General features: G+C 41.7%; 1 long non-coding RNA gene across 1 annotated transcript; it reads left to right on the forward strand.

The window, feature by feature from the left end:
* On the forward strand, positions 1 to 19,370 carry LOC148757328 (uncharacterized). The gene is made up of 3 exons (XR_016022398.1): positions 1 to 199; positions 688 to 773; positions 17,549 to 19,370. It is a non-coding gene; the product is annotated as an uncharacterized LOC148757328 (long non-coding RNA).
* The last annotated feature ends 8,282 nt before the right edge of the window (positions 19,371 to 27,652 follow it).

Consider the following 27,652-nt stretch of genomic DNA (forward strand, 5'->3'; position numbering starts at 1 on the left):
ATGTGGCCCCGTCGCCAGCATTCTCGCCTCAGGGTGTGGCCTAGCTCTCACCTCAGAGCACCGCCCCGCCGCAGTGTCATTCTCACTTCGGAGCCCGGCCCCGCCCCCAGCCTTGGTCCCATCTGGGTGAGCAGCACCGCCCCCAGCCTCGTTTTCACTTCTGGGCACCGCCGGGTCCTCGGCCTCACTCTTGCTTCTGGTTTGTGGCTTTTCTCAGAGTCTGGTGGGGCTCAGTCTTGTCGCCGCCTTTTTTCGTGGTCTCCAAGGGGACTGGGGACATTCCTCCAAGGCAGGTGGCCAAGCCCGGAGAGAGACTCGCAGTCATGGAAGTTAGGTCTGGGCCCCCTCGAGAGCTAAGCAGTCAGGAGAGGGAGCCCTAGAGAGCAGTAGACGGGATGATCTCAGAACCCCGGCATCTTAATGAAGATGACTCAGGGATATGAGGGACCAGAACCTCGGAAATAATAGCCCCGAGAGAAAGGAGTTATGTTGAGAACGGAACAAACTGCTCACAGAGGGGAATATGAAGCAAAGAATCCCCCTAATAATGGTTTCCGTTGTTTATTAAGCACTTAGTATGCGCCAAGTCTTGTGTTAAGTTCTTTATTCATAGTGTCTTATATCTAAGGTATAAGAACCTCAGAAGTACCTTATAAAGTAAGTACTGTTATTCTTCCCATTTTGCAGAGGAAATTGAGGCCTCAAGAGATGGAGTCATCTGCCCAGGTCATTACAACAGGATCAAATTCAGGCAGGCTGACTCCAGGGTTCAGGTAAATTATTATTCTTTGTTTTCTTCACATATGAGAAGTCTTGAGGAAGATAAATGGTAATTTGTGATCAAGATGGCCTGGGTCAATATAGAAGGTGGTATCAGGAAAGCTTGCAGTGATCAAAAGGATTGAAGAGCCTGCTAGGTGATTCCACTCAGTTTGCCCTGACCTCACTGGCCGTGCTCTGTCTCCTGTTTTCAGAAACTATCCTGTCTGAAGCTAGAATCGATCCCTGTTCTTTCCCTTTCCTCTTGGACAACAACCCAGTTTTGAGTAGATCATGCCCTGATTCGTTTCATCACAGTGAGATGGAAATTTCAGGATAAGAGGCTGAAATGGGTCAACCGGTTTCTTATGGTTTTTATTCCTTGTGAAATTCAGAGCCTACCAATATTCAGGTATATACATCATTTTCTAGCCTCAGACTGAGAGTGAGAACTGAAAAGGCCCCGAACCTCAGGGCTGGCTTTGTTCACTTGTTGATTGGAAAGGAGACAGACAATAGAGGGATTCCCACATCCCTCTTAAGAGCTGAATTTTGGAACTTGACCATGGCACCATTCCAACAATGGACTGTTCTAACACTTTTTATTATGCCTTCTTAAGCAGAAATTGTGGGTGAGATCCAATTGCAATTCCTTTTTGTCTTTTTTCATCAGGAAAGTTTCTTCCTAATCTATTTGTACAGGCACACATATCACGAGCAAACAGAATTCCTAATCAAAATGGGTTTCAGCTATTTATTTTTCTTTGATGTAGACTTGCAGCCCATCTTTCCAAAAAGGTCTTTGGCCCCCCTTTCTTGAAACTTAATGGTCTTAACTCTATTAGACTTACCTGTTTCTGTGAGAATGAACTATCACCATGTTAACTGTAGTTTCTGAAGAACCTTTCTCACAATGTACCACTGCTTAATTTGACTAGGAAGTGATCCTTTTCTACTGAGGGTTTGCCCTAAGTACTATCTTCCTGTGAATAGTCAAAGGAGACCAGCTCAAGTTTGGAGAACTATTTACAATAGTGGTTCTTACATTTGTTGGTCTCAGAACCTCTTTACACTCTTAAAAGTTATTGAAGATCTTAAAAACCTTTAGTTTATATGGGTTTAGGTATTGATATTTACCATATTAAGAATTAAAATGGTGGGCCGGCCTGGTGGCTCAGGCGATTAGAGCTCCATGCTCCTAACTCCGAAGGCTGCCGGTTCGATTCCCACATGGGCCAGTGGGCTCTCAACCACAAGGTTGCCAGTTCAATTCCTTGAGTCCCGCAAGGGATGGTGGGCTCTGCCCCCTGCAACTAAGATTGAACATGGCACCTTGAGCTGAGCTGCGCCCTCCACAACTGAGACTGAAAGGACAACAACTTGACTTGGAAAAAAGTCCTGGAAGTACAAAAAAAAGTATTCTAAAAAAAAAAGAGAATTAAAATGGTTAACATTTAAAAACTTTACTAATTCACTTAAAAATACTTACATTAAGCCTATTACATGTTAACATAATGTATTTTAATGAAGACTCACTATATATTTCCAAATTTTAAAAAACGATCGAGGAGAGCGGCATTATATTTCATTTTTGCAGATCTCTTTAGTAATAGAAATGTGGGAGGAGGGGTTGTCACTGTGTGAGGTGTATAAATGATAAATGTCTAACTATTACATTGGTTTGTGCACCTGAAACTAATAAAAAAAAGTGTTTAAAAAAATAACAGAAATGTTTACTTTAATAGTAGAAAACTGGATGTTTGTATCTGCTTCTCCATTCAATACAGTGATGTTTTGATTGAAATATATGAACAAAATCTGATCTCACAAAGATGGGGTTGAGGAAAGGAAGAATATTTTAATAGTCTTTTCAGATCATTGTGGATTTTTTTTTTGACATTACACCAAAACTCAACAAGTGGTAGCTTCTTAAAGGTTAATTGTAATGTGGAATCTAAAACCATATCAAGGAAATCCACTGATCTATCTTCCACTTTTACCCATGTATGAGTAATTTTATAATAACATGTATTAGTCATTTGGAAAATGTAAGTTCACTGAGTTATACTGATCTTCCACATATTGTCACATGTCATTATACTATATTTAAAAAAATCACATTCATTAATATCACCACTGATCTCATCAGAAAAGTCTTTAAGTATTGGCAAGCTATCAAGCTCTTGAGACAGATATGAGTCTTCCAAAATTCTTTTTTCCACTTTAAAGGTCCAGTTTTATCATTGGTAACAGTATTATTGTTTTCCTTGAAGTGACAGATTTGCTTCATTAATGTTTGAGAAAATGTCTGCCAAATACCCAAATCTGAATACTATAGTTTGTCAGTCATTCATTCAAGTAAAAATAGTGTTCCAGGAAAAACATGGCTAGTTGAACTCATGACTCAAATGGTGGTACTAATGCTTTATTTCAAGACAACCATTGTAGTTAGGTATGCAGCAGAAGTATTTCATGGAATATTAAAAAGATGTGTACTGAAGGGTCAGGATTAAGTAAAAGTACCATCGGGGACATTCTTCAGTGAAACTAGTGGTTTTTTTTTTCTTCCTATGAACACATGGTAATGAAGAACATGTCCACCAGAACACTTTGGTATCCCGGCCTGGATTCATGCTAAGGTATCAGTAATGTTACCTACCATTGTTTTTTCACCATCAGTGCAAAAGTCAACACACTGAAAAATGAAAATGAAAGTATTAGACAATTAGTATTACTATGAAATAGTTTTACTATTATTAATAAAATTAGAATTACTATTATTGCAATGGTTATGACAATAGTGTTTACTTTGTAGATCCCCTGAAAGGGTCTTCGGGACCTTCAGGAGTTGGTAAACCCCAGTTTGAGAACTGTTGATTTAGAACCACTCAAGACCATTAGGTCAGCTTTGAGCTAAGAACAATGAACAAGTACCTGCCGATGTGGAAATTAATGCCAGGATTTGTAACTCATCAAAGCAAAGTTATGAAAACCCTTAGGCTTCTAAGAAGCTTATTACTTAGTTTATTCTGCTTCATACTAGAATAATAGTAGCTAAAATATATTTAGCATTACATTCCTTAAATCCTTTAGACGACATCTCATTTAATCCTCACAATAACCCTATAATGCTAGTATGTAACACCAATATGTACTAGTGCATATGCTATGATGCTAATGTTTTAGTCCTGACTGACTCCAAAGTGCTTGCTCTTAATTAGTATGCCTCACTTCACATTTTTATCGTTCATATATCCCTTTAAATACATTTGCATTACATGATTTTGGTACCTGAATATCCTGGTTGAACTTGGATTGTGACTGACCTTAACATACTATGGATGGATTTCTACATAAGTTCTGTTATATCACTAAGGGCAAAACATGAAATTTTTCTTCTTAGAAATCCTGTTTCTAAATAGGGCAACGCTCGTTGAATTCCCCCTACTTATTAACATCTTGATTTGTAAAAACTGGAAAGTGTACAAGGCAAAACATTTTCCATAAAAATTTGAAAAGTCAAGTGTTGAAGAAACACGAGGAGCTGGCAAAACATGTTATAAAGCCTTTCTACACTTCATATTTTATTTTCATTCAGCAATTACAAGTGTGTTTGCATTTTGTAAGTTGTATATTTTATTTATGAACTAGTAGAGGGAACGTAAAAATCTCAAAATTTTCTCAAATGTTACCCAAAAGCTTTTTATAATTTTTGGAGATGAACCGATTCAAAATGTTGTAAAATGTGGTGTATATACCCCTAGTGATTCTCAACTTGATTTTTAAGGGGAAAAAATTAACTTCAGTGGCTGGTGCTCACCAGCGTCAGTCAGGCACCCACCCTGTTACGCCTGGCGTGGGGCGGGGGGTGCTGCTTCCTCTGGTATCTGTTATCCCAGTTCATCTTGCTGGGACCCCTTCCCAGCCCCACCTAAATCAGGGCAGCCCTCTATCTCTAGGTACTCACAGTCCCCTCACCCTTCCCAGGGTCCTCTCCTGGCCCTTGACCCCCACCTCACACTCCCTTTTACCTTTTTCCCAGATCACCACTCTGCCTGAATTTTCACCTCCAGCCTCACCATTTCCTCACCCTACCAAGCTCCTTGCTTGTCTCAGTGCCTGGTACCAGTCAAAGTCTCTGTGGGGCCAGAGTCCCAGAGAGCAGTTTCCAGGTTCTTGGCCTCATGTGGAAAGGTGCTGGCTCGAGTAGTAGATGGCCATCAACTGTGACTAGTTGGCCATCCGCTGTTACCAGTCAGCCATTAGCCACTGATATAACTGCCGTGGCTGAGCGAGAAAGGGAATTGCAGTTAGCAAGGGGTTGGTTGGCAGAGAAGCAGACGGCAGGCTGCGGATTGTGTGGCTTCTGCTTCCTGTGTCTCCAACCCAGCCGCCACCGAGACTATAGTGGTATGAACCCCCCATCCATGGCTCGTGGGTGTTCCTTTTTGGCCTCACCATATCCTGCGTTCTTGTGCGGGGAGCAGGACCAGAGACACCCCATGAACCCCATGTGACACTCATCTTGCCCCTCCCTCTGATTCCTCTCCCCCCAGCTTCTGTCCCTTCCCACCACCATTTCTGCCAGATGAAAGTTCCCTTCTCCCAAGGATTTGCTTAATACCCCAGGTCTACCTGCCTTGTTACCTGTGTCCATTATTTCCTCACTACTCAGGGAATGAATACTCAGGAGGTTTCAGCTCCAGACCCATCTGTCCCTTATCAGGCATTTCCAATCTTTCTCCGTACTGATTAAGACCTCGGACTCTGGAGCCAGACTTCCTGGGCTGGAATCCCAGTTGTGACTGCCACTTGTGACTTTGGCGATCTTGGATCTCTATGCTTCAGTATCTTCCTTTATAAAATGAGGATAATAATAGTACTTACTTAATAAGGGAGTTAATAAGACAAAAAGATTTCATGTATGTAAAGCACTTAAAATGGTACATGGCACGTGGTAGGCACACTGTGGGTGTTTGATCAATAAGTGGATAAAATCACTGAGTACAGATCTCTCCCTCTGAAACCACACGTTTCCCTAACTTTTATGTCTGTCTTCCCTTCCCTTATATGCGTGTTTCCTTTTATTTTATTTTTGTATTGAATTTATTGGGGTGACAACGGTTAGTCAAATTATATACGTTTCAAGTGTACATTTCTATAATACATCATCTGTGTATCGCATTGTGTGTTCACCACCCACAATCGTGCTTGTTTCCTTTTAAAATTAAGTTTAAAAAAAATGAGTCAACTCAAATGAAAATAATACATAATATAGGTGGCACTGGGTATGGGAAAATCATGATGGTGGTATGCAAGCAACTGAAGTTGGAGTATAATGGAGTTATTGAGAGTGGTGGTCTGAGGTTCGTGGGTTAGGTCGGGCAGTAAGCATCTGTGTACATTTGAGCAAGACATTCAGCATGTTTGGGCTTTGGTTTCCTCATCGGTAGGTGAGCGTTTGGGCAGGATGATCATCCTTTAGTTTCTAAATTAGTGGTTCTCATCTGGGGGTGATTTTGCCCCCTGGGGACATTGGGCAATCTCGGAGACATTTTTGGTTGTCACAACTGGGACTGGGGGTTTTGCTACTGGCGACTGGTGGGTAGAGGCCAGAGATGCTACTAAACACTTTACAATGTAAGACAGTCCCCACAACAAGAATTTTCTGTCCCCAAATGTTAATAGTGCTGAGGTTGAGAAACCCTGATCTACAATGACAGGCTTCTACGATTTGACCATGGGATTTGTTGCTTGAAAAGGATATAAATGGGATATAGACAAGAGAGTCTATGATGTGAGCCCCACGGTGCTGTGGGCTGCTTCTAGAAATTCCTGTGGGGAAACCAGTCCATAATAGAGCCATACCACGTAGGAAAACAAACAACAACAACAAAACCCTTGTGTTTTGGGCAGAATTGCTCCCAACATTGACAAAATTTGCTTCCTACTCTCCCCTTCCCTCCTCTAATGATTTTGCTGTTTCCATTGCCCAAACTCATCAGAAAATTACTGCTTTATGCCCAAGAGTTGGCTATTTTTCATTCCTCCAATGCCTATATCTAGAAAGATTTGTGATTTAATTTTCTCTGTGTTCATATCTTTCTGCTGCTTTTCAATGATCTTGGCCCTAAAAACACTGTTATGTGTTTTGCTACATGTATCATTCTTCTGAAGCTATTTTTAGGCATTTCCTAGTTTTATTTCATTTCAAGAATTTCCCAAACATTTGTTATGCCTTGTTCTTTCTGCATCATACTCTGGTCTAATCTGTTGGCTGGCAAGTTATTTATACCTTATTGCTATTGCTCATTACTCACACCCTTTCTTAAGTGAGTGTCCCTCCCACACTTTGTCAATTTCAGAGCAAACTTATTGTAGAAATAGTGTATAATCCAGTTGCCAGGACAACTGGAAACTTTTGCTGGTGGATAGATAGGATGCCTTTAATCTATTTTTCATAGTTTGTATTATGGTTGCTATTGCTACCCTCCTTGCTCTTAGTAAAGCCTTTATGGGCTTCTTGCTGTCTTCCTGTGATCAGAGGAATCATCATTTTGTGAAGAGTCAAGATTTAACTGCATGTCCTGCAGCACGTAGCTGTTTTTATCTGGGTGTATATGTAGGCATGTTAAGTGTTCTGGGAAGACAGTTGGCATAATGCCCTAGCTAATACTGGTAATTTAATTTATACTTGACAGTGACTGAGAGAAACAAGTTTTTATTGGTGGTGAAATATTTTTATGGGTGAATTAATTTTTTAAAATTCCCATGTTTTAATGAAACCCAATGGGTTATATAGTTATCAGGGCAGTTGGCCAGTAAGTATTTCTTGAGTAACCATCAAAAGTTGGTATGGGTTTGATACTAACATTATATGAGACCTTGAGGATTTATGAAAATGTAATCCCTATTCTCAAGGAGGATTCCATCATTGATTGCATAAGAGACTGTGGTCAGACTGGGCATTCATCAGTATCATGTGGCTTGTCAATAGCTCACAGAAGAGGAAATATAGTGGTTAAGAACGTGGTTTCCAAAGAAAGACCCAGTTTGAAGTTGAAGCTCCCCCAGTTACTAGCTGGTTTAACCCCATAGCTGAATAACCCTGGGCGCGTTAGTTAACCTCTGACCACCAGGCATTGTGTAAGTAAATAATTTTGTTCCCCAATGTGTTCTTAAGGCATAGCACCATGTCTAGGATATACTAGGAACTTGATATATTTTTATGATGAATGAATGATGCCTGCAAAGCACTTAGCACATTGCCTAGCTCAGAGTCAGTGCTCACGCAATAAGATGTTAACAAAACGCACACCTTGATCTCAGCATGTGTTGGATTTGTTACATATTAACATGGCTGCATGACTGGTATCAACCTCTTCATTTATTCAGAACATTTATCATATGGAAGCTGTGGTGTTGGATATTATGTGGGAAACAAAGATGTGTATGCTATGATACTTGCTCTCAAAAAATTTACGATTAGTAAAGGATAGGAAACCTGAATAGAAATATCTATGATTATAACCAGTGTTGAATTATATTTAACAGTATATTCAATACCTTATAAATTATACTATGTATTTTTTAGTTCAGAAAAGGGAGCTGGTACTAGATACGGTGGCATAAAAGTCAAAGTCTGCATGGTTTTTATTATCACTATGAGCTGGCAATTCTAAACAACATCACTGGCAACATACTGTCACCTCCCCCCTCGGTACGCCACTGACAATATTTGACAAAATAGATCAAGGCACACTTCATGAAGTTGGCCCTTTAAGGAGACCGGGGATTCCACTGCCAGAGATGGAAGGCAAGGCACATAAAGGGAACAGCTTCTCCAAAGACACAGGGCCCAGAAAGTTGTGTTTGGAGACCAGCAAAAGAGGAAGAATAATAAAGTTGTAAAGGTAAAGATAGGTTGGCATTGGCTTGTGGAAGAAGAAAAGATGCCATTTATTGAGTGTCTACTCTGGGCAACCGAAGGATTGGCTTACATTATCTTGCTTAAACCTCACAACAATCTTTTCAGATGGGTACTATTAACCCATTTTATAGATGAGGAAACTGAGCTTATGACAGGCTAAGGGTCTTGCTTCCCCCAGGTCCCACAACTAGTAAAGGGCAGAGATGAAATTTGAACAGAGGTCAGATTGCTTACAAAACCCTGTGGTCTCTCCACCTACATAGCCTTGAATGATAAGCCAAAGACAATGGGGGGGTCATTGAAGATTTTAAAACCGTTAAGGGATTCAAAGCTGTACTGTAGGAAGGTGAATCTGGTGCTGGTATTAAGGATGAACTCCAGGTGGGAGTCAGGAATCAGAGAAACCAGTTTAGAGGCTGCTGGAAAAGTCTAGCTAGAAGGTACAGTGGAAAGGGGCATAAAAAGGTGTCCGAGAAGTTGTAAAGAAAGAATTGCTGGGATTTGGAGACTGGATGGTCAGGAGTAGGAGTGAGGACGGAGATGCAGATGTGCCTCTGAGGTTGCTGACCTGGGCAACAGAATGATTGTGCTATTGCTAGAACAGGAAACCCAGAAAAAGAGAGATAATTACACAGGTAGGCCCTTGGTTTGTCTATGGCCAAGGACATCTGGCCTATACCCGGAAATAAGACAAACATGGAACCAGTATCCATGTAGCAATTATATGAGTGTTGTTGATGAGATACTGGTAAAGGAATTGTGTTAATGGGTTTGAAAGTAAAGAGTTTCCTCATCTGGAAGAAAGCTTCAAAAAGGAAAACTAATGTATAGAGGAGAAGGGCTGGAATACGGACAGGAGGAGAAAGGTTGCTCTCGGTGTTTGAAAAAGCATTGGTGAAGGCCTGGCAGTGGGAACGCAGCTGCATGCCCGGGGAAATGGAAGCTTCTCCCCTTTATGGGGCCAGTGTGACCACAGGTGGAGTGACCATCTTCCCCATCTTCCCGGATTCCCATCGGCAGCAGCGCGCATTGGGCCTCTGTCTGACGGCCCATTCCACCCACCAATCTAATAAAGCAAGGGATGAGGGAGAGAAGCTGGCCTTTGGGATGGGTCTAGAAAATAATGGCCTAGAAGAAAGTTGTGTTCATGTTTTGCTATGCATTTGCATTTACAAAAATCAAGCATTTGCAAAGGCTTATATTCAAGAAGACATATGAAATTACCCATTAAAAGAAGAGAAGATGGCAAGAACTCAAAAACTGGTTACAAAATTTAATTGAAGAAAAACCAAGCAATGTTTCAGAGGTGTAAATCTGCATTTCCCTCGGGTCTCAATGGAGTGATTTAGCCTTTTTTAGTAAGTGGGTCAGAAAACTGCTAATTCTGTGATGATTTTGTTCAACAGCACTAGCTGATAGCATTTGTTTCTTGCGGATCTAAAAAAATGAGCATGTTGAGACTGTCAAAGTTGGTATCAACCCAGTATCAAACTGGTTTGTTTATCAACCCTGAATACTGTATTTATTTTCTTGATTGACAATCTGTCCTTTTAACTGGCAAGTAGAGATACTATTGTTTGTGTCTTTATTTTGAAATGCTGTATCCTGTATTGCATAATTCTGTGTATAGCTGATGCAGTGACACCATAAACTAAGGCGTCTCAAACAGAATGAAATTCAACAGGGCAAACCATTGCACTGCGTGAGGACAAATATAGGAGCTGATACATTGATTTTATGGAAACAGAGCTCAGCTTTAAAAACACAAGCCATGAGTTAGCGTGGAAGAGCTATTCTTTTTTTCTGTTTTGGCAAAATACCCATAACATGAAATTTACCATTTTAACCATTTTTAAGTGTTCAGTTTAGTGGCAGTAAGTACATTCACATTTTGTGCTGCTATCACCACCAACATCCACAGAACTCTTTATTTTGTAAACTGAAAATCTGTTCCCATTACACAATAAATAACTCCTCATTTCTTTTCTTCCCCCAGCCCCTGGAAACCACCATTGTACTTTCTGTCTCTGTGAATTTGACTGTTTTAGGTACCTTGCATAAATGGAATCATGCAGTATTTGTCCTTTTGTTACTGGCTTCTTTCACTTAGCATAAGGTTCTCAAGCTTCATCTATGTTGCAGCATCTATCTGAATTTCCTTCCTTTTTAAGACTGAATAATATTCCATTGTAGGTATAGACCACATTTTGTTTATCCATTTATCAGTTGATGGACACTGGGGTTGCTTCCACCTTTTGGCTTTTGTGAATAATGCTGCTATGAACACGAGTGTACAAATCTCTCAAGTTGCTACTTTTTTTTGAGTACATACCCAGAAGTGGAATTGTCAAATCATATGGTAATTCTATTTTAAAAATTTTTGAGAAATGTCCATATTGTTTCCCATAGTGATGGTGAGCTATTTATAAGTCATCTGACATTGAGATGCACTTATTTATTCATTCCTTCACTCTCATTCTTTCAACAAACATTACTGAGGACTTGCCTTATATAATTACTTGCTAGGCTCTGTGGAGTTTATAAATAAGACTAATTTGGTAGTAAGAAATATATCTATACAATAAATACACAGTGTATCAGAATAGAGAGATCCAATCACTCCTAAGCCAGAATAAGGTTTGAATTCAGGGGTTCAACACAATTCTTAAAAAATTTTGTCTATCACGAGAGAAGTTGGTCAGTTTGGAAGCATAGAAAAAGGAGCTTCACAGAGGTAACCATCAAGAGTCTTATTAAAATATGGCTCAGCGATGGACTTCTAGTATTCCAGACTCACTGGTGAGGCTATCCTAAGAAGGGCAGAGTATGTCGAAAAAAACTAAGCAGAGGGACAAGTTTTCAGTTCATTCATCTAATTCTCTTGGTTCTAATTATATGCTCCTTAAGCTGTGTTCTGATTGCAATTTGGCTTCTCTGTCTATAAAGGGAGAATGCTTTTAGTCACGCCAACCTCAGCGTTGTAGTCTTTGAGAGCTTAAAGTTCTCATCATAAATTAATCATCTGGCATCCCGGTTTTGAACATTGGACTTATTAAGTTCTAATTAATGTCAGTGCAATTTTTAAATATGTTGCCGCTTTTGATGTGCTGGCTAAATCAGATTTCTAAGCCTTTTAGACCAGATACCAGGCCCAGGACAGTTTCCTTCCTCTGAACCTCAGTTTCCTTCTCTGAAAATGGAGATTGAAAACTGCCTACCGCTGAGCTCCCGGATGGCTCAGTTGGTTGGAGCGGGTCGTCTCAACCACAAGGTTGCCGGTTCGACTCCCGCAAGGGATGGTGGGCTGCGCCCCCTGCAACTAACAATGGCAACTGGACCTGGAGCTGAGTTGCGCCCTTCACAACTAAGATTGAAGGGACAACAACTTGACTGGGAAAAAATCCTGGAAGTGCACACTGTTCCCCTTAAAAAAAAAAAAGAGAGAGAGAGAAAAGAAAATATTAGGGGTTAAGGGTGAAAAAAAGAAACTGCCTACCTTACAGAGTTATCGTAATGCTTCAATAAATTCATATAAAGTGTTTAGAACAGTGCCTCACACATAATAAACAGTATATAAGTGTTGAGTCTTGTTACTCGTGGAAAGTTACCTTATGAGATTTCTTAGTAGACAAAGTCTGATCTCACAAAGCACATACACTTCTTTTCTGCTGGAATCTGCAATTTACCTCCAATTGTCTTCCTGCCTTTTCTTTTGGTGCCTCTCCCTCTACTTCCAAGCACCACATACCCTTAGGATTTTCTACCATGGCAAGACAAAGCCGGCACGCTGCAGGCAGAACCCCACGCTCAGACCTTCGCATAACCCAGCTTGGGACTGGCAAGGTTGCTGGACCCAGTATGAAAAATGTATTGATGCCAATGTAGTCATGACTGATAATGGCTATGGATTACACGTACGAACGTTTTTAACCTTCCTAGAAATTTATTACCAACTTCCAAGGGAATGCTCTCAAATTGTTGAATTAAATTGGCTGAGATTGGCCAATAGGGAAGAAACTTTTGGGTCATAAGAGGCCTCTTCATGTCTGTGGTTTTCTCTATTCTCCATTTAAAGAATTCTGGGCCCACTGCAGAAAGAAAACTACTCCAAGTCCAAAGGCCTGAGAACCAGGAGCCCTGATTTCCGAGGGGCAGGAGAAGATGGATGTCCCAGCTCAAGCAAAAAAAGCAAAAGTACCTTCCTTTCCCTTTTTGTTCTGTTCAGACTCTCAATGGATTGTATGATGCCCAACCTCATTGATGAGGGGGATCTTCTTGATCATTCTACTGATTCAAATGCTAATCTATTCCAGAAACACCCTCACAGGCACATCCAGAAATCATATTTCATCAGCTGGGCATCCTTAGCGCAGTCAAGTTGACGTATAAAATTAACCATCGTGGTGGTGATCAATGACTTCTAATTTCACTGAAGATTTTAATTAAATATCAAAGAAAAGTTTCTGAAAGTGCTGGATGGCTGACTCTGAAATCGGTTACTGAGTTTACAGACTCTGGACTGCTTTTAAAAATTGACGTGGTGGTGGAGCGGCTGGTTTGCTCAGTGGTCAGAGCGCAGTGCTCATAACACCAAGGTCGCCAGTTCGATTCCCACGTGGGCCAGTGAGTTGCGCCCTTCACAACTAGATTGAAAACAACAACGTGACTTGGAGTTGATGGATCCTGGAAAAACACGCTGTTCCCCAATATTACCCAACAAAAAACTTAAAAAAAGAAAAAAAATTTGAGGTGGTGGGCTAGAATGTACTGGTTCCCGGAAAATGAGCTCATTGTCTGGCTAGGTCTTATTTTCAAGGAAACAGGTAGTTTATATCACGAGGGCTTGGGTATGATCATGGCAAATATCCAAGCATGAATGAATGATACACAAATGAGCTTTTCATTAGTCTCTTCGGCCTTATCGCTCTATCATAATTCATCATAAAAACAGAAATCAGTCTGTGTTAACCTAAACTCATCTTGATATTGGTCATTTATGTCAACATGTAGTAACAGTCTCAGAAAGTTCTTGCACTTAATTTAACACCTTGGTTATTATGGTAACTGGGTTTCTTTGAGATGTCTAAAAACAGATGAGGATGGTTTGTTTTGAACTTGAACAGTAAAGGATACATTTCATATCAAAGACAGTTGCAACTTCCATGATAAAAAGTACTTTTCACACAAATGGAATTTTACTTTAAGGCTAAGATTAAGTCTCTAGGACTTAAGTTGGTTTGTGCTCTTAGATTCTTGTGTAGTAGATACTCCAAATTAGGTATGCTCACAGACTGTTACTCTAACAAACAAACCCTAGACCATTTCCTAGGGATGGGGGAGACTTTCTATGTTGAAGCCGCCTGGAGAGGAGTGAAAAGTGCATTGTTCACATAGGTTCAGGCCACCCACCTCACTTACCTTCCACTCATTTTCCCTTGAGGTTCTGAGTGGGTGGGACCCCCTTCCGGGTGGATACAAATATGGGAGCCAGAGGTGGAAGAGCAGAAAAATTGAATGACAAAATTGTTTGAACAGAACCATCTGTCTCAATAAGCTAGCAAGCTTTTATAGGAGCAGAACCTCAGAAACCTATATTTTTCAACTTGCCTTTATTCTTTTCTTGCTTTTGGTACTTTCTATGTTTACTAGTGCAGCTTCTTTTAAAAATTATAGATCTCATCTTTCCTACAGGGAACAAGGGAACGGGAGTTTTAAATTTGTCCATGTTTTGGCCAATGTTTAAAGGGAGAACTGCTGAGAAAGTCAGAGATGTGCTGGGTTTTTTGTTTTGTATTTCTTTTTCTCATTGAAATGAACATCAGGCAAGTTATTTTTAAAGTATAGAATCATTGTACAAAACTGAGTCTGTATACACTATCATATACAACTGCTGTCATAAAAAATAGGGATGTCCCAAGAGAATAAAGTCACCAAATTTAGTTATCCTACAGCTCACTAAACATTTGATTGATCTTTTCAGAGCACATTCTTGGGAATAGCTAGCATAGTCATCTAGTATTATTTCAAATGATGGTTAAAAATGAGTCTTTTGTGGTAGGAAGTTCTTCCTGTTATTTATTTTTGAAGCTTCCTTCCCATCCATGGCGGTACAGTTCTGCTTATTTTAGGAAACATGCATCCAATTTTGCCATTAATGTATTCAGTATAAATTATCCACTTGCACACAGCTCTGTGTGGGTGAGCTGCAAAGTTGAGAATTTCCTTAAGAAAATGAATTCTGAACTTTAAGGTTTTTTTTATCACTTTCCCGTTTTAGCTGGCTACCTGGGGTGAAGAAAAGCTCAAAAGACATCTGATGCCGCTTTTAACTTTTCATTTGAGTCATGCAGGTAGGATTTAACTTTAATAAAAACAGGAGCAATAAACCCTGATGTGTATGTGATGGTTCACATTTATAGGTCCCAGACAAGAAGCCGGAGTTGGTTTTAAAAATTCATAAAGAATGCACTTTTCATTCTTGCTGCTTGCCATCCCAGGTGTCGCTTCGCTGAAGTCTACCACCAGGCCAACAGAATGACATCCTATTCAATTCTTGGCAAAATTTTTTTCAACTCCACCCAGCCTCCCCTTCCTGCTGTCTCTCTCCGCTTTGTCCACCCCTGCTTTCCCCTCACCATCACGAAGATACCCTCATCAGCTTCAGTACGATGTAATGAGCTGGCCCCCTGCCAGCCACTTCGCCTTATTTTCTTTCATCACAGAGACTATTTCTCCAAGTCCTGTTTGTGATTAACTAACCTTGGCGGTTAGGATAACAAAAGGTGAAACAGTTCAAGCAGCATGTGGGAACTTTCCTTCACAGATGGTTTCTTACTCTTTGGTGGAAAAAACAGAAACTCTTAGATGGCATATATTATATGCCATATAATTATTCATGAGCCAGGTTTGATATATCCGTCAACCTGACCCTACCAGAGTGTTCTGATTTATAAGATTTACCTCCCTAAGAAGATAGTGCGTAGTTTATCCTTGCCTCTGTCTGGGCCTAAAAGGAATTAAGCCAGTGAGAGATAAACCCATCTTGAACAAAAACACCTCGGATAAAAATATCCTAGATCTAGCTTTGTAGCCAAAAACGTGAGGTCTTGAAGAAACATTTGTATGTCCATGTTCATAGCAGCACTATTCCCAATAGCCAAATTGTGGAAGCAACCCAACTGTCTGCTGATGGATGAATGAATAAACAAAATATGATGTATACACACAATGGAGTATTTTTCAGTCTTACAAAGAAAAGAAATGTTGTCACGTGCTACAACATGGATGAACCTTAAGGACATTAGGCTAAGTGAAAGAAGCCAGTTTCAAAAAGACACCTATCGTATGATTCCACTTATATAAGGTTAACTAGAGTAGTCGAATTCCTAGAGACAGAAAGTAGAATGGTGGCTTCCAGCGGCTGGAGAGAGGGGAGAAGGAGACGTTTAATGGCTGGCTGTAGAGTTTCAGTCTCCCAAGATGGAAAAGTTCTGGAGATTGGCTGCCCAACCCTGTGACTATATTTAACAATCCTGAACTGTACTCTCAAAAATGGTTAAGACGGTAAGTTGTATGTTATGTGTATTTTGCTGCAATTAAAAAATAATCCTGGAACAAGGAGTCAGTGGAGGCCAACCCTGAGGAGGAGTGAGGCTGTGACAGGAGAGACGTGTTGGGTCCTGGACGCAGATGGGGCTGTTGTGGGTGGCCCCGCCCCACCCCCCCTTCAGGACTGAAGGACTCTTGCCCCAGCAGCTGGGAGTACTGCTGGCTGACACACCACCATCGCATAATCACCAGCCCTCAGCGGTCAGGCCTTCGTGGGAATTGCCTTCTGCTGGAGAAAGCCATCTCACCTGGTGTCACACCCACGTCCTCAGGGCAGCGTGCATCCTCCAACGAGATGTTAATGTGGGAAAAGGCGGGGTCCTCTCACCCCAGCTGGCGACAGCTTTGAAGAATGAGCCCAACTGCAGAGCTCCCCGTGGAGTCGGCTGAAATCTCATTGTGACTGTATCACAACTTGTCCCTTTGTCCAATCTTGCTGCCTTCACTCCCCCCCCCCAGGTGTTGATGCTCAGAGCTCTCTCTAACCAACGTCCTGCATGCTCAGCTCTAGCGATGAGGGTCAGAATTGTATCAGTTAAGAAACCAAAGCCAGCAGAGGTGGGAGCTGAGGCTGAGGTGACTCCGGAATGTGCGGTGGAAGAGAGAAAGAATGAGTATCATTTGCAGCCTGGAGACCAATGGCAATGGCGGGGGCTGTGGCTCATCCCTCTAATCCCCTCCTGTGAGTTCTCCCTCAGGAAGAGTGGCCCACTGGAGTTCAGGACAAGCCAGTCCCTGAGATTCCATGGAGACATGGTCCAGCCAGAGCAAGAGGTGGATTCTGCCAGACACAAAGTTGTGTCGTTCCCCTTCACGGAAGGACTTGCTGCTTAGCTGCCAGGAGTGCAGTCAGCAGATGGCCTCCAGCCGTCAGCTCCGTCAGGGTTGGCTTCACCTAAGATCAGTACCTTTCCAGGGCTAAAAGGATGAGGACATATAAGAGGGTGGCTGTTTTGTCCTCAGAGCTTCCTGCTGGGTTGATTCAATGTGGCCCCTCCCCCCATTCATATGGAGTCAGAAATTGGAAATAGGAACGAAGGAGGAGGAGACTTGGAACAAAGTGATGTTGATGGCTGTGCTTTGGACGAAAAATTCATGAGCTGCTACTGAAGAATCAAAACTTACCCTGGTTTCTTCCTTTTCTAGACTTTAGTTGTTAACTCTTCCTTCGATGCCACAAAATACCTCCAGCATCCTTTCATTAACTTCCTCTTCTCTCTCGCCCTGTTTTTCTTATATTGTGTATGCTAGCCATCGGACATTTCTGTGACTTGCAATCAAAAGTTTGTGAACAAAACGTTGAAACGGGCGGCTGGATGGTTCGGCCCCTGCAACTAGATCGAAAACGGCGGCTGGACTTGGAGCTGAGCAGCGCCCTCCACAACTAAGATTGAAGGACAACAACTTGACTTGGAGCTGATGGATCCTGGGAAAAAAAACACGGTTCCCCAATAAAGTCCTGAAAATACACACTGTTCTTCTTCCCCAATAAAATCTTTAAAAAAAACACAACAACAACATTGCAAACAGCCAAGTTTAACCTTGAAAGAGTCATACATGACAGCGACTCTTTCAGAAATATTTGTGATTTCTTCTGAGGCACCTGTAAAAGCCATTACTTTTGTCAGCAACAAGATAGAATGTGATATCATGGTTTGTATTTTATTGTTTTTTTTTTTTTTTTTAGAGAAACTACCCAAGGCCTGTGTTATAAATAAGAGAGGTATAGATTTATGGCTATAGCTATCATTTCAATATCAGAAAGGAAGAATTTGAATACATTTCCACTATTGGACTGGGCAATAAAAACTAACCAGTGGATATTTTATTTACTCTTCTCTCCAATCTGATAAAGGAGGAGGGGAAAAATGGGCAGCAAGGAAGCTAGAGAAGAAACAGTTCAGGCAATCTGTAAACTGAGTAATCATATTGGGATGTAGAAGCATCAAAAATGAGAAAATGCTGGAGAGATTTTTTTCCAGGTTAAGAGTCCAGATATCCAGGGGATGGCCATCATTGAATGATATCAGATTTAGTTAAGAGGTTTAAAAGATAAACTAATAGGAGAGGTTTTGATAAGAAAGACTTAGAGAAACACTTCTTGATACCTGAGAGGTATGATTCAGTGTGAGGAGAAAACAAGAGTGGTTGTGGATCTTTATCTCTGGGGAGTTGGGAAAAAAAGGGCAAATTGCTGTTATTCCCCTGGGATGGACCAGATGAGGTCATCAGATCCTCCAGTGTCCTATGAATCATCTTGGGAGGTTTCTTAAGGTTTTATGCCCCTAGTCATTTAAACTGCTCCTTTAATATGCGTTACTGCCAGCTCAGTGCCTGCTCTCTGTCACCTCATTCATTCCTTCTCTGTTTCCCCACCTCCCCCAACTTCAGGGGAGGGCTGCTGGGAACCATTATAACTCAGTTCTGGAAGCACAGACCACAAGCTTGGGCAGTCTCCTTGCACCCTTCGGGAAAACGATTAAAGAGTCACAACATTGTGGCAAACCTCACAGTCTGTCACCCAAAACGAGCTAATCATACAGAACACTAGCAATCAGATTCATGGCTACCTCTTGTGAAATGGAAACGTGACACTTCAGTGACTGCCAGGTGGTGCTTAAGTAAACTGGGACACTTCACCTTGAAAGTTTCGGTAAGCACTGGGAAGGCGCGTCTCGTAGAAACAGAAAAAAATGATTAAAAAAAGTCGTAGCCTCTACATAGCAAATAGCCTAGTTCCGTGTCCTAGAATGTCATAGCCTAATGCTGTTGACAAATTGATTATAGCTAGTGTGACGAAGGAACCGAAGTTGTAATTTCACTTAAATTCTATTAATTTCAGTTTTTGTTGAGATGAAATTCAAATAACAAAATTAACCATTTTTATTTTATTTTAATTTCCCCCCCCATTAACCATTTTGAAATGAGCAATTCCATGCAATGCTGTGCAACCATCACCTCTATCTAACTCCGAAACATTTTTATCACCCAAAAAGGAGACCCAGTACACGTTAAGCAATGACTCCCCATTTCCTCTTCCCTCAGCCCCTGGCAACCACCAATTTATGTTTTGTCTCTGTGGATTTACGTATCCTGGATATTTCATATAAATAGAATCATGCAATATGTGAGCTTTTGTGTCTGGCTTCTTTTACTTAGCATAATGTAATTAATTTCCATTTTAAATTTAAAAACTAATACTTGATTCTGTTACTGGAAAACTTTTAAGTATGTTTAGAATTACTTGGGTATATGAATCTACCTTTTCAACTCTTTAAGTTTTGAAATTTAAATACAGAGCAATTATTTCCAATTCAAATTTATCATCCCAGTCGAGATATGCCATCAATGTTTAAGACTACACCGTATTTCAAAGACTTAGTATGAAAAAGAGGCTGTAAAAGATCACATTTATCCTTTTAAAAAATATCGATTACATATTGAAATGATAGTATTTCAGATATATTGGGTGTAATGAAATATATTATTGAAATTAATTTCAACTCTTTTTTTCCTACTTTTTTCATTGTGGCTACTAGAAAATTTAAAATTTTGCAAGTAGCTCACATATTTCTTCTGGGCAGGGCTGGTCTAGTCAAAACACCCAACTTGAGGTACACGCTAATTCAAAAAAAATTATTTTGATAACCTACTATGAGCTTTTATATTTTTTGCTACTTTGTGAAAAAGTGGGTTAGAAATAATACACCTCCCAACATTATTAACCTGCCTTAGACTTTAGGATCAGAAATTGTTTAAGGGTTAAGTTGAAGGAGTCTGAGGAAACTTTCCTCCTCTTCTGCCAGATACTGATGCTGATTATAGAGTCAGAATCACGGTCTTATGATACAATCACTTAAATGTTTTAAGTGAGGGGAAATGAGAGATGTGTACTGGCTTTTCCACTTTTTAACTCATAGTGATGTATTACCAGTTTTGGATGAAACCAAAGCATAAACCTTTCGGCTACTGAGAATGGAAGGATAAACACTGGTTTATATACATTCATTCATCAGCATATTGAGTGAGTATTGTGTGCTATGCACTGTAGTAGATGCTGGAAATTTAGGCGCAAAAAACAAAGTCCCTGCCTTCTTCAAGCTTATACCCCAGTGCAAGGGGACAGAAACAATCAGTAAGACCATCACAGATTCTGACAAGTTCTATGAACAAAATAAAGAGTAACTTTATCAAATGGTACCGTGTTTCCCCGCAAATAAGACTGAGTCTTATATTAATTTTTGCTCCAAAAGACGCGTTAGGGCTTATGTTCAGGGGATGTCATCCTGAAAAATCATGTTAGGGTGTATTTTCCGGTTAGGTCTTATTTTTGGGGAGACACGGTAAGAAGTGTGTGTGGAGGCTCTATTTTAGGTAATGTAGCTGGGCAATCTCTGTGAGATCACATCTGAGTTGATATTTGTAGAATAAGGAGCCAGCCATACAAAAAGAGCCATGGGCTGAACACTCCATGCAGAAGGCACAGCAGAGGCAAAGGCTCCGAGGTGGGAAGAGACTTTGATGTATTTGAGGAACGGAAAGGAAGCCACATGGCTAGGATGTGGTGAGCAAAAGGGAAAGGGTTAAGAGATAGAGTTGGCAAGCAAGAGCCAGTAGGTCATATTAAGAAGTCTAAGTTTTATGGTAAGAGTAATGGGGAGCCTTTGATAGTTTTAGAGCACAAGAGTAACCAGATACATTTTTCATCCAGATGATCCAGGAGTAGCTTCCATGGACAGTTGACCCTGTTCTCTAATGGGCAGAAAGAAGACCAAAGAACCCGTTCGTTTTGATAGCTGTCCTCCAATATTCAACAGTGTTTTAGTCAATAAGCCCATATACCAAGTCGCCTTGTACATTTTGCATGGGTTCTGTTTCCCCAAGGGACCAAGGGGCCTCCCAGGAGATAACTCATCAAAAGTAAAGACAAGATCATTCAGGCAAGTTAGACTCAAAACAAGGCTTATGTTTGGCTAGAATTTGGATGGGTGATGTTTGAGGACTGTGGGGTCCATGTCCCTGGGATTAATTCTCTGGACCAGTCCTTACGGTCTTACCATGCCTGAGTTCTATGTGGCTTTGGCTATAAGTTAAAACTGAAGGGGTTGTTTAATGAAAACCTCTTTGTGGTCCCCAAGCAACGTTGTTGTGGCATCTTGTCAGCATGAAGGAACACAGTGTGGGTAGCAGGCATTCCCCTCTCCTGATCATCATCATTGAACATCAAACAACTCTGGCACCTGTACTAGTTGGTACCAAACAGGAGGTAGCAGTGGCTGCTAGGAAAAGTGGTACCCGGTGATACAAGGTGGCGATGTCTTTTGGATAAAGTGGAAGACAACCGAGATAGATATAACTAGCAGAAATATCAGGGTTGCCCAGAACAGGAGAAAAGGAGGGAAAATCCACAAACTTGGCAGCTGACTAGACTTGTTTCTGAGCACTCCCAGAAATTCTAGCCGGGAGTAAACTTTGCAGGAGCCTGGAGTTCTACAGTAAATAGCTGATGAGGGCGTGGTGAGCTGTCTTGGGTTAGGTTCCCCAAGAAGCATAAGCTGAGCCAAAGATTCAAAGGCAGGTAGTTTATTTGGGAGATGACCCCAGGGAACAACAGCGTGGGGAGAGGGAAAGGGAGATGCAGAAAGGAAGACAGTCAATAAAGGGTTACTGTGCTCAGGAAAATGAGTACATCCACATGACAGTAACTGCAAGAATAACCTTGACCTTATGAAACACACAATTCCACTATGTTGGTGGATTTCTAACTGGTGGTCTATGAAAAGCCTTAGTGCAGATAGGTCCTAAAAGTCTCATTCATTTAACGAATATTTACTGAGCCAACAAGCCAGGCAAGTTCCTGTGATGGGCAGCTGGAGCTCGTGCTCCTGGGGAGCGCTGGAAGACTGCTGGGAACATGCCTCACATATCCCAGTGGAGGGAGAGGAAGCTGGGACACTCGTCTGCCAAGTCCCATCCATCACCGCACGGGGCTCTTTCCAGGGACATGGACTCTCTGGGACTTCCGGGCTGTCCTGCTTGCTGGCCACGTGTGCTTTCACAGCCAGAACAAAGCCCGCATTCAGAGGCACAGGTGTAGCAATGAGTATCCTTTGGTGCGTAGAGATGAGTATGAAGGGGTTCTGGGCAGCGCCCCAGCAGCATCTCCTACACCAGTGACTGTACCAGGCGATGAGCACAGAGGCATTTATCATATTTATCTCTGTGTTAGTCTCATTTTGGCCCCATTTCAGTCCTCGCTCTTGTTTTTCTTTCCTTCCTTCTCTCCTACTTATAACTTATGCTACCTGGCTATGTTTTATGTATCCTTGTCAGCTGCCTTAAATCTTTTTTGGGGGGGAACCCAGCAGGGTATAAACAAATAAATACTAGTGAGGCTTAACATTTTCCCTTTATTTATCGACCCTTTTTCCCCTTCTGTGAATTTCTTGGAACAGAGCCTTCCTCATCTGTTCCTAGCACTATGCTGGGCGTATTGAAAGCATTTGGCGATTGTTCTGTAGCATCATACATACACAAAGACACATAGACTGCTGATAAACTGACTCTGTGACCAGATGCGGACACAGAGGCACAGGGCTTTCTGGTCCCTTTTCTTGAACTCAGTGCTTAGAACGGGGCCTGCCACCTAGTAGGTGCTCAGTAAACATTCGTTAAATGAATGACAGACTTTTAGGACCTATCTGCACTAAGGCGTCTCATAGACCACCAATTAGAAATCCACCAACATACTGGCATTGTGTGTTTCATAAGGTCAAGGTTATTCTTGCACTTAACTATCCTGTGGATGTACTCATTTTCATGAGCACAAGTTGGGAGGTAGGGACTAAAGATAGATCTAGAGATGGTGTTTGAAAATGTATACCCAGCAGGCGATGTACCTCTGAGAACATTCAACGGTAATTCAGATGCAGCCTGTTTATGAACCTAGTCTTTGCTTGTAGGTGTCCTGGCAAACTGTTTTCAATGACACCCCTATTGAGAAAGGAATTACCAGCAATGTGGGAAACAGGGCTCCGCAGGAACCTCAGATGCTAGAAGTTGAGGGACTTTTTTACATCCCATGAATCAGGAAGCGGTGGGTCACGGGCGTGTAGGTATGTGGCATTTTGTGCTGTAATGTTTTTCCCTTGAGAGGCAAGCACAGTAGTTTTATTTAATAAAACACTAACTAGAAGCTAAGAAGTCTAGCCTTTGAAAGACGAATTCTTGATGTTCAAGAGACAGCATGATCCATAAGTAGGTTACTTGTAGGGTGCTCCATTTTCACGGAAATCTTAACAAAGGAGGAGAGAGATGGTTTGGAGCTTCTGTTATGTATGTTTTTAAATTGAGGTATCATTTACATAACATAAAATTCACCCGTTTTTTCTTTTTTATTAGTTTCAGGTGTACAAAACAATGTAATAGTTAGACATTTCACCCCTCAGAAAGTGATAACCCCCTCCCCCACGCTATTGCCCCTCTGACATCGTATATCTCTATTACAATTCCATTGACTATTCCTTAATGCTGTACTCCATATCCCGTGAATACATATATATATATGTATATATATGTGTATATATAATTATAGTTGGCATACAATATTATTCAGCTCCAGCTGCAAATTCATCCTTTTAAAGTGAATAATCCAGTGGTTTTTAGTGTATTTACGATGTTATACCACCATCGCCACTATTTAATTCCAGAACGGTCCAGTCCCATCCCTCACAAAAGAAACCTGGGACTCATCAGCAGTCGCTCCCCCGTCCCCATTTGCAGCTCCTGACGACCACCAGTCTACTGTCTGTCTCTGAGGACTTGTCTATTCTGGACCTTTCATATAAATGGAATCTCACAATATGTGACCTCTCCTGTGTGGCTTCTTTCACTTACCATGATGATTTCAAGGTTCATTCATGTTGTCACCTGTATCAGTACTTCCTTTTTTATAGCTGAAGAATATTCCACTAGTGTATGGATGGACTACATTTTGTTTACCCATGGATAGGCAGACAGACACTTGGTTTGTTTCCACTTTTGGGCTATTAGGAATAATGTTGCAGTGAACACTGGCATACAAGTATCTCTTCAAATCCCTGCTTTCAGATTCCTTTTGGTGTACACCTAGAAGTAGAATCCCTGAGAAGGTCACATGGTAACTCTCTGTTTAACTCTTCGATGAACTAACTGCCTGTTTGCCAAAGTGGTTGCGTCATTTTACTTGCCAACTAGCAATGTTGGAGAATTCCAATTTCTCCACATCCTGGCTAACACGTGTGTGTGTGTGTGTGTGTGTGTGTGTGTGTGTGTGTGTGTGTTTAAATTATAGCCATCCTAATCCGTGTAAAGTGGTATTTCATAGCTTACTTCTGTTATTTTTTTTGTAAGCTTTAATTTCCCTGTCCTGTCTGAGCCTAAATACACCTGTCGTGGAGCATACATCCATTGTGAGTTTTTTTTTTTTTCTTTCATCTTTCCTCTTTCACATACTTTTTTGGTTTTATTTTGTTTTTAGAAGAGTTTTGGGTTTACAGAAAATTGAGCAGATAGTACAGAGTTGCCGTATACCCCTTCTCTCTTCTGCTCAGTTTCCCGTCTGTAATATCTACATTAGTGTGATGTATTTGTTACAATTGATGAACCACTATTGATACATTATTATTAGCTAAAGTCCCTAGTTTACACCCGGGTTCCTTCTTTGTGCTGCATAGTTGTCTGGACTTTGACAAATATACAGTGTCGTGTAAACACCATTATCGTGTGTCGTACAGAATAGTTTTATTACCGTGAAGCTCCTCCACGCTCCCTCTCTCCCCTAAACTGCTGGCAACTGTTGATCTCTTACTATCTGTTCTTACTGTAATCCTTTTTACTATAGTTTTGCCTTTTCCAGAATGTCATGTGGTTGGAATCATACTGTACTCAGCCTTTTCAGATTGGCTTCTGTCACTTGTTTGTTTATCTTTGGAAGGACACCTTGGTGGCTTTCAGTTTGGGGAAGTTATGAATAAAGCTGCTGTAGACATTTGGTGACTGGGTGATGACATAGAGAGGTCGATGCCACTGAAAGGTTTTTATTACATTCCTGCGAGAAGGGGGCATGCCATCCCGTTCAGGGCCACACGGGAGGCGTCGGGCTTTGGTCAGGAGGTAGAAGCAGGAGGGAGAGGAAAAGCTAAGCAAGAACCTTTATTGGGGTTGCTGCAGGAGTGCCAGGGCAGGACAGGGTAAACAGTTTAGGATTGGCTAGTTTGAATAATTCCAGCGGACTTTGGGGCATAGGAGCTGCCCCAGGTGCCTGGTACCCGATTCTGCATTGATTTAGGGCAGGGGAAATATTGGCTTGGTGTGTGAGAGTTGGGTAAGCCGGTGGCTGGGGGCATGCCCCTCGGTCAGGTGGTCTGCACATGACTGGGCATGCTCCAGGCAAGCTGTTTACATCCCTAGGAATTAGCTGGCCCTGGTAGGGGCCGTCTTTCTCCATCTAAAAAGGTCCCCCAAGATGTCAAAACATCGTAAGATACAGAAAACTAAAACAATATGATTAAGATACTGAGTTTCCCTAGATCAGGGGTGTTCAAACTTTTTTCAACGTTTTTCACCAAGGGCCATATGCGGTAAAATACACAAACAGCCAGGCCACTCACTCGAGGTGAAGTACGTATTGCCTCACCTGGTTTATTTAAGTAAACTAAATATATTTTTGGAATTTGCTGCAGGCCAATTAACAATGGATTATGGGCCGCAGTTGGCCTGCAGGCCACAGTTTGGACACCCCTGCCCTAGAGAGATGGATTTAGGTTAGGTTCCCTGGAAGAAGCAGATGCTTATGTGGAATTTGAGATACAAAATGGTTATTAGGGAATCATTTCCCTCTGGAATGAAAGGAAAAGTCTAGTTATGATACAGGTTAGGACAAAGGCTTGGCCACCCCAAAGGGAAGCTCTGGAATGAGGACGGTCCATCGAAATGTCCCACATCAGGTGGAAATGTCCAACCTGTATAGCCTTGCCTTGCTTGGTTGGTTAGCAGGTACAGGCTGCTCTGGGAAGGGCACAGCTTTGAGTGAGGCAGCTCTCTGCCCCTGAGGCAGACCCCGAAGGCGCTGACAGCTGGAGGCCATCTGCTGACCACATTCCCTGCAACTGGACAGCAAGTCCTCCCTTGAAGGAGGATGTGGGCGGCACGTCACTGTGACCACCTCAGGGCTCATGTTCCAGGTGCCCTGTAGCAGCCGGCTTGATGACACTCTAACTGGCTGCCTTCCTTCCCTTGTCTCACTTCCCCATTCCCCAGGTACTTCTTTCACCTCCCAAGTAAACCACTTGAACCCAAATCCTTGTCTCAGGGTCTGGTTCTGGGGGAACTGAAACCAACTCACCTTTAGAGTGATGCTCCTCGGGGCAGGTGCGTTGGTTCCTGGTTATGTATGTTCACTGTTCTTGATTTCCTACACTTAGGGTGATGCAGTCCTGGTTTGCTCAACACAATTCCTGTGTAGTCTGTTACCCTGGCATGCCATTCCATCAATGCCTATTTTTCTCATAAAAGTACCTTGGTTTGGATGATACATTTTATGGTCATCCAAGTGAGCGACCCCTAATAAGACACCCGGACAGGGACAAGTGGTTAGTTTTGATCTTGAATGCCATCAACTCATTATTTGTTTGGGTGAACCATTGAACCATAGAGCTGGAAGCAAGTTTCGGGCTTAGCCCACCCAGGGACTCAGGCTTTTCTCTGTTACATGCACCTGCCTGAATATCCATATTCACACACGTAACACTCCCGTGGAATTCCCAAGATGCCGGCTGTCACTCCACTCCTTTTTCTGCCACCCAGGAAAGCCTATTGAACGCCGGTAAGAATTAGGTTGTTATAAGGATAATATATTATTTAAGAAAAGATAAATCATTCTCAAGCTTCGGTGCTTTAACCGTGAACATCCAATCACTCGTGACACATTTCATGACTGATTGGATCTTAGAACTGCTGATCTCCTTCCAAACCCCTGATGATATTTAAAAAAAGAAAAAAAAAGAAAAAGTCATGTAGCCACCTGGCGTCCCCATTCTCTCACCTGGAAATGGGGATGGTAAAATCTCCTTCCCTCTCGGGTTCAGTTATGGTGGAAGGCACAGAAGAGAATGAATGTGAACGCTTTGGGAAGTGTAAAACCTTGAACACGTGGGAGCTGTTGTGTGGGCTGTTTGTATCCAGCAAGAGGCAGCCGAATTTGCTGAGAGTTTTCCAGAGCATGCTGGGATTTACGACATAGGACCATCCGTGAATTTGCACCCGTCTAGTTTGCACAGGGATTCTTTGTTCAGGGCATTTGTGAGTCAAATTTTC

Source organism: Rhinolophus sinicus, chromosome 9, assembly GCF_057876585.1.
Source record: "Rhinolophus sinicus isolate RSI-liver-muscle chromosome 9, RSI-T2T, whole genome shotgun sequence".
Lineage (NCBI taxonomy): Eukaryota > Metazoa > Chordata > Mammalia > Chiroptera > Rhinolophidae > Rhinolophus > Rhinolophus sinicus.